Source organism: Coregonus lavaretus (genome assembly GCF_964263955.1).
Source record: "Coregonus lavaretus genome assembly, chromosome: 37".
In the NCBI taxonomy this organism is placed as follows: domain Eukaryota; kingdom Metazoa; phylum Chordata; class Actinopteri; order Salmoniformes; family Salmonidae; genus Coregonus; species Coregonus lavaretus.
In genome coordinates this window covers 22,141,218-22,154,076 of record NC_140024.1, presented here as the reverse complement: position 1 = coordinate 22,154,076, position 12,859 = coordinate 22,141,218, and positions in this window count along the sequence as shown.

Sequence of the window (12,859 nt, the reverse complement as noted above, 5' to 3'; positions counted from 1 at the left end):
GGCATGGTTCTACTTGTGTCCCAGCCATCTAACCATTTACCCTGCTCTGTGTAAGACTGTTTACAACTCCCTCTCCAGCAGCATACAAAATGACATTAGTATTCTTTGAGACAGACAGACCATCAGGTTCGGTTCCAGCACTCAGTGTTTGTAAACATCAGATCTGAGACGACACAGCAATATCAATAAAATATCCAATTTCAAACTTAACACGAACAACTGTACTTCTTTCAACCTACACTGTGGTGGGTATCAACTGTGCACTGAATAATGAAAGGCAATTATGTAGCTATACAAAGCCCCACGGTAATGGGCCTTTGTTTTATTTTTGTAACTTGAAATTAAAATACATTTTGTGGCTGAGCAGCATGTCTGTCTGTGTTCTTTTTCTGGATCCTCTGTGGGTCATGCTCAGGACACACCACCACCACCACCACCAGCACCACCACCACCACCACCACCACCACCACCAGCATCACCACCAGCACCACCACCACCACCACCACCACCAGCACCACCACCACCACCACCAGCAGCCTTCCTTGTCTTTTTATTGGGATTATTCCCATCCAAATGAATTAGACACAAGGCGTATGAATGAAGGGAACAGAACAGAACAGTGCAGCCAGACAATCCTGCTAAAACCTGGAGGAAAGGAAACAGGAGTAGGCTGCTCAGATTGTGTCTGTGGATTAATTATTCACGGCCTTGGCTTTTCTATCCAATGACCCCAGTAAAGAAGCACAAATTATTTAGCGAGCTGCCAGATCGGCGTTTGGTGTGAGGGCATGAAGCATCCGTTCCCACTGACTGAGGTATCAGAGGAGGCATGTGAGCCCTGCTTAAGGCAGACACACACAGGCACGCAGACACATACACACACACAGTGAGCTGCTGCATGACAAAGAGAGGACCTTGTGTGTATTCATGGGCAGGATCAGATCAGGGTACAAGGGTACGGTTTCCCTCCCTGGCCGATGTCCAAACACACACGCAGACACACACACCAAATTAGATGAGATGAGGAGGGTATAATTGAACTTCTTGTTTGTTAGCAACAGTGGCTAAATGAGTGTTTTTAGAAACCAAAATCCAGATGCAACTGAAGCTGAGACCTTGAAAGACCTGCTCTGTGAGGGATGCTGACCTTATAGCCTTTGCCACTGAGTTCAGATAGTCGTGTGACTTTTACTGGTTACCCGTTACTTTTAAGAGGTGGAAAAGCTGCATGTAGGTGTTTTCCATTAGGTTCATTAGGTCACTACTGGGTGAACTGGTGTTTCTAATCAGGTGGAGTAAGACAGACCAATACCTTGGGTGTTGTTGACTAGTAATAATAGGGACATTTATAACACATCCTTTTAGTCCATTTCTGGTGTCGTTGTAGCAATTATTGCTCATAACTTAATCGAGTGACAAAATGGTGAGATCAGATGCCATTTTTAGAGAAGCATAATTGTCAACCTGCCTGTGACGTTATTTCTGCAGCACACAGTGACTTGAACCAAGCGGTATATTTTTCACAGCCACTCAAAAGGTGTCATAATTTCAGAGTGTGCCCATGAGAGAGAGAGAGAGAGAGAGAGAGAGAGAGAGAGAGAGAGAGAGAGAGAGAGAGAGAGAGAGAGAGAGAGAGAGAGAGAGAGAGAGAGAGAGAGAGAGAGAGAGAGAGAGAGAGAGAGAGAGAGAGAGAGAGAGAGAGAGAGAGAGAGAGAGAGAGAAGAGTTGGAGAGAAAAGGAGGTGTTACCCTTGATCTTGTTAGTGGTGATTGGGGTCGCTCAGACCTCACACTGGGCTGTGGGTGTAATTGCCTCTGGCAGGCCCGTAACGTGGGGATAGGGGAGGAGGAGAGTGCCATGCCTTTGTTTGTGGCAGTCACCACATGTCTGCCTGTGTGGCACTGTACTGCCTGCCTGCATTCCCAGGCGTGGGGGCCAGGGCCTGGCAACAGGGAGATGATCGTTATAGCACTGGTGTTGGCTTTTAAAAGGCCTTTTAATGGGAATGCATTTCACAGGCGAGAGCAGCAAGGTTTCAGGAAACCAACATCACAGCACCACTGGGGCACAGGAGTTCAGCTCAGACTGAAGGAGCCTCCAACCGTGGAGAAAGCCTTCCACCTACTGGTGATCGAGAGGATTATCAGGAGAGGGATTTGTTGACTTAATAATTATCACCATCAGCACATTTCAGTTCAATGTTAAATTATAGTTCATTATAGTTATTATAATATTGTGTATCTGTTGCATGGCAAAGACAAGTATTGTCTACTAGTCTAGTGTAGACCTATGTAAAACAGTTATTGTATGCTATAGGATAATGTTGATGTACCCACTGAAAGTAAATGTTATTTCCTATTCTTTTTGAAAGAAATGACTTTGCTCTGACAGTATTGTATTCTAAAATCCCAATTTCTATGTTATGTTGTTTAATTCAGTCAACCACTGTTACCTCTCTGGGGCAGTGTAATTACATTGTTATGTTATTCTTCTTTATACGGCATTTGCCTCATTTTCTATTTATCAATGCTATGTAGCCTCATACACAAACAACACATTGGCCATGTCGTCTGCCATGTAAACATGGTTGTAAAGTCATTACTAAAGATTCCTTCAACACGTGACCTTTCTGTTTACCTATAGGCACTTTGACGCTCTTTCTTAATGCATGAATTATGGAGTTGGCTCTACAAATGAAAAGCATTTGATGCCTAATGTGTTTGCCTAAATCATACTCAAGAGTAGGCCTACCTTTAAGTGGATAGTGTAGTCCTGTTCCGCCTGCGGTAAGTGTCTGGTTTAATTTAATTCAATAATCCCGATAGGCCTAAATGAAATAAATCCCTTATGGGACACTCATTTCTTGAGTAGTGAGATCATGTGAAATGAGGTTCACATAGAAAAAATTAGGACATTATGGTTGATTGAGCTTTTACAAAAAGCTGAAATATTAATACTGAGATATTCTTTATGTTTATAATTTTGCTTTAATGAATGAAGGCAACCATGTGGAAAACAATCAGCCACCAAAATGGATGAGAATGATTGTGGGGCTTAGTGAGAGAATGAATTAGCATTTCACCCACTCCCAATGCAAATTGTTTCACTTAAACTTTTTAAATACCATTTTGTGTTCTGACTTAATTTGAATAAAAGCATTTTTAGATAAGAAGCATAAGGCGTGAAGTTAATGGGCAGACTGTCTGTATCTGCAACAGACATTTACTTGTGATATATATTGATTCAAGAGAGAAAATTAGGTAATTAAAAAAGAAAGAAAAGTGTTATGATCTCCTCAGTAAAATAATAATACAGTTTTTGCTGAATTTATATTATTTCAACAATAGAAATAGCCTTATCAAACATTCATTTGAATTAAACATGGATGCTTGTAGAATTCAATAATATATTTTCTATACACATGAATTTTCTCTCACATAAAATGTATTGCCCACACTCATCATTCTCTTAACATCGATTTAGACAAGTGCATGCATATAACAATGGCAAAACAACTATGAAAGAAACACATTTAATTTCGAATTAAATAGCCCAATTAAAAAGGCCAGTTTGTAGTATTTTCATTTTAGTAAATTACATTGTAAAACATGGCAATTTGTAAATTAGGCCTATAAACAGAGATGCAAGAATACAGGCCTACTTAATTTATTTCTGACTCATTTAGAGGCCATCGGTCCACCCTCTACTATCCTCTGTTCACTATAGCTGATTGTACAATGGGGTATTTATGGAAACGAAGATCCCATCATAACTGCAGCTTTGCATATTCTTGTCTTAGGGCGCCCTCCAGTGATATTGGATATTGCTGCATTTCATAAAACGGCTTGATTATCAAAATAGAAACTGTCCACCACCAGGCACAGGTTGATTTACCAAATTGTATCTTGATAATCTGTGTGTTATTTTAACATATTTTATTGTATCCTCTCTCTCTCTCTCTCTCTCTCTCTCTCTCTCTCTCTCTCTCTCTCTCTCTCTCTCTCTCTCTCTCTCTCTCTCCACCAGTCACTACTCACTCTTAACTGAGTAAAATTGAATGAGTTGTCCTTGAACATCTGTTGTTCAGCCAACCCTCAAAGGTAATCACAGTAATGGACTTCTAAGTTATTGACATACATACATAAATAAATGTTTCCAAAGAGACTTGCTCAACGACTTGCCTGCTGCTGCTAACTAATCAATCGTAGTGGCTGCATCTGTTGATGAAAGTTTGTGGAAGTGCAGAGTAAGATATACGTGTATATCGATGCCTGGCAGTGTGACTGCCCGTATAATGAGTGACAGTCACGGCTCCACCGGGACCCAACAGATATGCACACAGACTAGCAGACTTCTTGGCAGTCGAACGCATAGCGTGCGTAACATCACAAACATGTCACTCAATTTCCCCATGACACACAAGCAAGGAAATACATTGACAGTATGTCCATCGACAACACAGCGAGGGTTCGTGCCACTGGAATAGACTGATAATTACAGGTCAAAGGTGTGATCTAATTGATAAAAAGTATTATGGAAAGGTCATGTTCATCTCCTGTACACCCAGCTGTCTTCCAGGATTGGATATGGAAAGACCATAGCCTAACGACAGTAAAAACAGCAGTGATGTAGGCCTATAGACCATTATTCTACATTGACAAATGTATTAGAACATGCCAGTATTGCACATTTTCTTTGGATGCATATTCTTGTGACTTGACCTATAGTGAAATGTTCAAATATTTTTAGTGCCTGGGCTTATGACAGCACAAGAACTGTCTGCATTGGAGATGACAGACCACCGAAGCCAGGCTTTTTGGATGACTCCTGCTGCCGAGCAATATTCATAAATTTAATTTCCAATCCGCTCTCCTTTTATTAGTTTGGGTGTTATTAAATGAGATTGCTTCATCTTAATACATTTCCAGGGCTGAGGAATGTGGCTGGGAGCTGATATTCAAATCCAATAACACGGCCTGTACTTAGTGCATGGCACTAATAAATGCCAGCCTAGCTGTGATGCATATGCAGAAGGGTCTCACTCTCTTGAGTCACAGCAGGCAATAATACTCAGGGTGTCCTTCAGAGTGATCGTACTGGGCTGATGTCTCCCTCCACCCCTCTACCCCTCCGTCCCCCTCTCCTATACGTCTGAGGAAGCCCAGGTGACCTGAACAGGAAAAGCAGGTGTCTACACAGAAGTAGAGTCTATTTCCCATATTGATTTGGCTGGATATGGCTCTGGTCATGGTTTTTACACCCAGAGAGAGGACAGTGGCTTTGACCCTCTCCTTTTCAATATATGTCTATTGACCTTTGAGACCTTTTGTATTGGCATTTGGAAAAACAACACTGAGTGGGGTAATTCATTTCAGGACAATACAAATGGCACTATGTGCCTCTGCTCTGTACTGAGTGACATCAACTGAACATTAGTAGACCTACTGCTTGCCAAAGTGAGACATCTACCCCCCTCGGAGCAAAGAAAGCAGGACTGTAGAATGTTGCTTCCCCTCTTTGCCCCTTCAGGGTTAAAGCATTGACATGCCTCTCCCGCTCCCATTTTACTGGAGGAATCAGACAACTGCTCATGTAAAGGTTGCAGCTTAGGAAGCTTAGCCGTTTCACAAAGTGACCTTTACCTTTATTATTAATATTTCTATTTCATTATTATATAGTGAAATCTATGCACATGATCAGCACAATGGATTTCTTTTTCATTAGTTGTGTAAAATGCCAGTCAGTGAGTGTTAGGTATCAGGGATTGGCCCAGCAGATTACCCTAACCCCCTTCCCCCGTCTCCCCCCTGCTCTCCCCCACTGCCACGGCAGGATCTGACAATTGGAATTAATATGCATGGAGATCCTTCTCCTTCATTTGCTGGCTGAGGCTCTCGCCGCCTGGGCAACTTTATCAGGGGTAACATTATCGAGAGCTTTGCCGGGAGCTTCTTCATCATGCTCACATCCGTGTCTGCCCAACACTTGTCACTGTCAATCACAAGGTGATAATACACAGATGATTCTCTCATTTGGTTTAATAAAATCTCCAGGCTTATTTGAACTGCAGTCATTACAGCAAATAATTGCTGCATTGAGATGTTAGCCTGGCCCTAGCCTGAGGGATAAGACAAGACTATTGCTATATGAAGGATTTGGTCGATTTTTTTGTGTGTGTGTGCCTTTTCTGCTCATCTTCCTAAAATGAATATTGCATTTGAATCCAGCTCTGGCTTTTCTTATTTAAACTAACATTGTTATTACTTATTATCTGGACGTGGAGTCATCCGTTCTCACTTTTTTATGTCTGTGCTGTCAAGGCAAATTTCACCAGGGGCTGCCAATTGCAATTTTTAACTGTCATTTAAACCAAATTGAAGATCTGAATCGGTGGGCCTCAAACTCTCTGAAGGAATGGACTGACAGGAGGCATAACTACAGGACATATTTCACCTCAGTTCAAATTCAGGGGCCTATTTATACTGTTCCTCCTCTTGTTGGAAGTTTATGTATATAGACTGACCACCATGTTAACACTAAATGTTATATAAAAACACAATCAATAGGTTACTAAATAGAAACAAATATGTTTGTAAAATTTGACAAATAGTTACTGACACTTGCCAATGGACCTGTCTCAAACAGCTGTATTGAATGGTCCGATTTAACTGGTTCTGTGATGTTGGGTCGTCAGATCAGATGCATGTCTTCTCAATGTGTGTCTGTAGCCTAACTCACAGCTGCACTTTAACCCACTGTGAAAAGAGGATCAGAATAGACTACTCATGGTTGCCACAATAGACAGGAGGATTTCATGGTACTTGATTAATGATTCACTAATGTGAAAGGGTAACATTAGCTCTACAGACTAAGTTCAGATTAATTGTTTTGTTGCTCTAATTGTCTTACATAAGACTGAAAGGCAAATAATGTGTTAAAGTGATGTTGAAATCTGTATCTGTAGTCAAGATTCATTTGATATCAAAGTAGTAGACATAGGTCAAAGGAGTAATCATGGTGTTACCATTTTCAACCTATCAAATGTCATCTCAATAACACTGACCATAGCAGCACTCTCCAGTCTTTCATGTCTTTACTAATGAAGGGCAACAGTTCTAGCGAATAACCATCGACCTGGTAGTGAGGGTCGGTTTGAGATAATTACCCAATGATTATTATGATACACACTATTATCAGTCGGGGAGATGTCATCATACTTTTAAGGGAAATTTCAGGAAATGATTAAGCTCAATCTTTCTTCTCTGATTGTATTAATGTGTTTGTCTAACCATGCAAAGGTCACAATAGTTGATTATAAAAAAAAGAATCAATGCCAAAGACAAAAAAGTCATTAGGAAATCAATGGGGTAGATGTTGTGTGACATTCTCAATGTCTGAGAGATTATCTCAGTGTTGGGGGAAGGCAAAACAGACATCAAGTTATTTGTGTACTTGCTCTGGTCTTTGATTTGTATGTCAAAGGAGTCAGTGACCTTGTGTTGTTGACTGCCCCAACAAAGAAACTGGACGCTAATTGCCTTCGGCACTGAAGTGAACTTGAGGACAAAATAGAATCAGATAATATAACAATAATGAAGTCAATAATTCGTTTTTAGTTTCAAACTTGGACAATGTAATTTATTCTAATTAATTCAATCGGTGATGCATTAAATTAGTTTTTTTCTTCTGAATCATAATTAAGCTTAATTGTCAGGAAATCAATCAATCATCATCATGCAGCAATGGCTACTGAAGCGTGGACCAAAAATTAAACAATGTGATTACAAACAAGAGGCTTGGATGTGTCAACCTCTCTGGACCAAGTCTGTGCATCACACCAGGACAAAATACTTTCTCCTATGGACTTTCATTTCATTTTTTTGTTTCATTTCTGAAAACATACATTTGTACCTGTCCGACTCCACACTCAATGTTAGTTGTCAATCACTGTGACTCCATTAAAGGATTTAACAGGATAAGAAGTCACATATATAGGTGCAGTTAAATTTGGTGAAATGTGCTCGAAATGTTAAATGTGAAATTAAATTAAGTGAAATGTGGGCAGCAGATAGCCTAGTGGTTAGAATGTTGGGACAGTAACTGAAAGGTCTTGGGTTCGAATACCTGAGCCGACAAGGTGAAAAATCTGTCGATGGGCTCTTGAGCAAGGCACTTAACCCTAATTTGCTCCAGGGCTGCCATACTACTATGGCTGACCTGTAAAACAACACATTAAATTATCCTGTAGTCCATCAAAAGGTCAATGATACACTAAGATCCATTCTGAGGGGCAATGGACTATTGGTCATGCAGGCAAAGATAGTAGGCCTACAGTCTAGTTTCCTCATCACAGGAGACTTTGCCTTATGAACATAAACTAGCTAGCTAGCTAAAGAACAATGTCTGCTCCTTTGCTTTGTCAAACAAATCAAAATGCAAAATTAGCTATTCTCATGTTATCTGTGCAGAGTACTCTCACTTATCAACAGATTAATTTGAGATTACACTGGCCACATTTATCTTTTTGGATGACATTGTTTATAATTTAGCTAGCTATGCCTCGCCAAAATGTTCGCTAACTAACGTTAGCTAGCTAGTTAGCTAGCTTCTCACACTCAGCTAAACCATATATTATCTATACTCTTTGGCTAAACAAACTGGTTGACATCAATACATGTTCAATTCCTTTGTTGTTTCAAAAAATCTGTTTTTTATTGAGCTAGTGAAGTACTACAATAATACTTTGCTTACACTTCCTAACTGCCGCCACGCTGTTGTCCGCCATTATTTTGGAAAGTTGGATCACGTGATCCTCAGGAACCAGTTTTTCAAAATGTTATATTGAGAAGTGTCAAATAAATGCACATGCTTACTTATACATGATATGCACGCTATTATTTGTAATATAGTTACCTTTATTCATGTAGTTTACTAATCTCTGTTTCCCTGACAGTGTAGAAGTAGTACCATAACCTGTCCAATAGATGGCAATGTGTAGGCCTGTTCAAAGCACTGAAAATCTGGATTCTGTGACCTTCATATTGTGGTATCTATATCAGAATGATTCTATCAGATTATTTTATGAAAAATCGTCTCAAAAACAGCCAGTTGGATCTGATCCTGGATTGCAAAAAAGAGGATTACAGAATCTGGATCAGAAGTTTTGAAAAACTGGACCCTGGGGATCACCATCAGTGCAGGCATGGTGAAGATGCTCCTAGACGCTGACCTGAGGTCATTTTTGCATTTTCCCCAATGATGGTAAAGGTAAGGATTGGGGGGACGCCCATCCTAGATCTCTCCTAGATCTAGAAAAGATTGCAGTTTTAAAACACATTTCCTGCAATTCAACACATTTTGCCATGATTTATGCCATGTTCATATGATACAGTGGGGGAAAAAAGTATTTAGTCAGCCACCAATTGTGCAAGTTCTCCCACTTAAAAAGATGAGAGAGGCCTGTAATTTTCATCATAGGTACACGTCAACTATGACAGACAAATTGAGATTTTTTTTCTCCAGATATTCACATTGTAGGATTTTTAATGAATTGATTTGCAAATCATGGTGGAAACTAAGTATTTGGTCACCTACAAACAAGCAAGATTTCTGGCTCTCACAGACCTGTAACTTCTTCTTTAAGAGGCTCCTCTGTCCTCCACTCGTTACCTGTATTAATGGCACCTGTTTGAACTTGTTATCAGTATAAAAGACACCTGTCCACAACCTCAAACAGTCACACTCCAAACTCCACTATGGCCAAGACCAAAGAGCTGTCAAAGGACACCAGAAACAAAATTGTAGACCTGCACCAGGCTGGGAAGACAGAATCTGCAATAGGTAAGCAGCTTGGTTTTGAAGAAATCAACTGTGGGAGCAATTATTAGGAAATGGAAGACATACAAGACCACTGATAATCTCCCTCTATCTGGGGCGCCATGCAAGATCTCACCCCATGGGGTCAAAATGATCACAAGAACGGTGAGCAAAAATCCCAGAACCACACGGGGGGACCTAGTGAATGACCTGCAGAGAGCTGGGACCAAAGTAACAAAGCCTACCATCAGTAACACACTACGCCGCCAGGGACTCAAATCCTGCAGTGCCAGACGTGTCCCCCTGCTTAAGCCAGTACATGTCCAGGCCCATCTGAAGTTTGCTAGAGTGCATTTGGATGATCCAGAAGAGGATTGGGAGAATGTCATATGGTCAGATGAAACCAAAATAGAACTTTTTGGTAAAAACTCAACTCGTCATGTTTGGAGGACAAAGAATGCTGAGTTGCATCCAAAGAACACCATACCTACTGTGAAGCATGGGGGTGGAAACATCATGCTTTGGGGCTGTTTTTCTGCAAAGGGACCAGGACGACTGATCTGTGTAAAGGAAAGAATGAATGGGGCCATGTATCGTGAGATTTTGAGTGAAAACCTCCTTCCATCAGCAAGGGCATTGAAGATGAAACGTGGCTGGGTCTTTCAGCATGACAATGATCCCAAACACAACAAAGGAGTGTCTTCGTAAGAAGCATTTCAAGGTCCTGGAGTGGCCTAGCCAGTCTCCAGATCTCAACCCCATAGAAAATCTTTGGAGGGAGTTGAAAGTCCATGTTGCCCAGCGACAGCCCCAAAACATCACTGCTCTAGAGGAGATCTGCATGGAGGAATGGGCCAAAATACCAGCAACAGTGTGTGAAAACCTTGTGAAGACTTACAGAAAACGTTTGACCTGTGTCATTGCCAACAAAGGGTATATAACAAAGTATTGAGAAACGTTTGTTTTTGACCAAATACTTATTTTCCACCATAATTTGCAAATAAATTCATTAAAAATCCTACAATGTGATTTTCTGGAGAGAACAAAATCTCATTTTTTCTGTCATAGTTGTCGTGTACCTATGATGAAAATTACAGGCCTCTCTCATCTTTTTAAGTGGGAGAACTTGCACAATTGGTGGCTGACTAAATACTTTTTTCCCCCACTGTATCTATAAGGTGAATGCACCAATTTGTAAGTCGCTCTGGAAAAGAGTGTCTGCTAAATGACGTAAATGTAAAATGTAAATATCTGAGTGAGAGTGACTAACAAAATCAATGTCTGGACACTATACGGTTCAAATATAGCACTGTGTCATAGGACGCATAAATTGTCATACCAAAATACCTTATAATGTAAAAGACAAATATCTTATAATCTTCCTTCTGGTGGACACTTTGGAAAAAATCAAACATACAATATGTTTATTCAAAAGGTCAAGAGAGATGCAAGTAAATTTGGTCCAAAAATCATACTTTATTCATAACAAATATCACAATGAAGTCATTATTCAAATTGATGGGGGTGCTATTTTAAAGCCACCGCGCCGCCACTCCCCCACTGTTGTAAAACTTATTTTGGAAGCTATAGAAATGCATGTACTATCTATAATGTTTTAGCCACATTTATTCTATTACAGACACCTTAATGCATACTTTTAAATTGTATTATGTGAGCTAAACATAAATAAAATAAATGAAAAAACAACATTAAATTGTTCTCCTTAAAGTACAATTTTTAGAAAGTACTAATGTTACTGTCCCCACTACAACATATATTTTTTAATACATACAATTTATGGCCGACCGGTGGCTTCAAAGCCTCTCCATGGCCAAAACATAGCATCTGCAATCCAGGGTTTATAAACTCAGCAAAAAAAGAAACATCCCTTTTTCAGGACCCTGTCTTTCAAAAACAATTTGTAAAAATCCAAATAACTTCACAGATCTTCATTGTAAAGGGTTTAAACACTGTTTCCCATGCTTGTTCAATGAACCATAAATAATTAATGAACATGCACCTGTGGAACGTAACAGCTTACAGACGGTAGGTAATTATGGTCACAGATATGAAAACTTAGGACACTAAAGAGGCCTTTCTACTGACTCTGAAAAACACCAAAATAATCTGGCAAATCTGGTGCAGTCCATGAGGAGGAGATGCACTGCAGTACTTAATGCAGCTGGTGGCCACACCAGATAATGACTGTTACTCTTTGTTCAGGGACACATTATTCAATTTCTGTTAGTCACATGTCTGTGGAACTTGTTCAGTTTATGTCTCAGTTGTTCAATCTTGTTATGTTCATACACATATTTACACATGTTAAGTTTGCTGAAAATAAATGCAGTTGACAGTGAGAGGATGTTTATTTTTTTGTTGAGTTTATATGTCACTGGTAGCAACATAGCAGTTCCAAAAGCCCTGGTCTGTCATAGAAAGCTTATGTAAAGTAAGATCGCCTGAAAGGTAAAAAATACGGCCATTTTGGGCTCTAAAATGCGTTTATTATGATCAAGTTCGATCCCCATTATTTTAAAGTTAATTCTACAAATCCAGATATTGAATTAAATAATGATCCATTCTGACTACAGCGTTGCTCGTCACACAGGACCACGTGCTGACACAGACCAATCACGGGTCGGCAGGCTACACGCAGGCTCCCTGTTGACTCGCTCGGGCAGGATGAAAACGACTACATTGACCATGAACCTTTGCTAGTTACGGCCACTTTCACTATGATCCGTGGCGTTGTTTTGGTGCGGTCTGAGAGGAAGAGGAAGAGAGAGGCCCAACTCGGCGGAAAATATGTCTCCCTCCAGCAGGTGGCGTTTTTTTTGCCACCAAGCAAGGACTTTTTGTATGGAGGTCAATGAGAGAGTATTGAATTTGGTCAACAACAAAAAACGAATGGCTTATTTGCTATGTGAGCTTTATTTGATCTAATATAAGTTTCGTAATGCTTAAGTTGTTACTAGTGTAGATTTTTAAATTTAGCAGACGCTCTTATCCAGAGCGATTTATAGTATTGAGTCCATATATT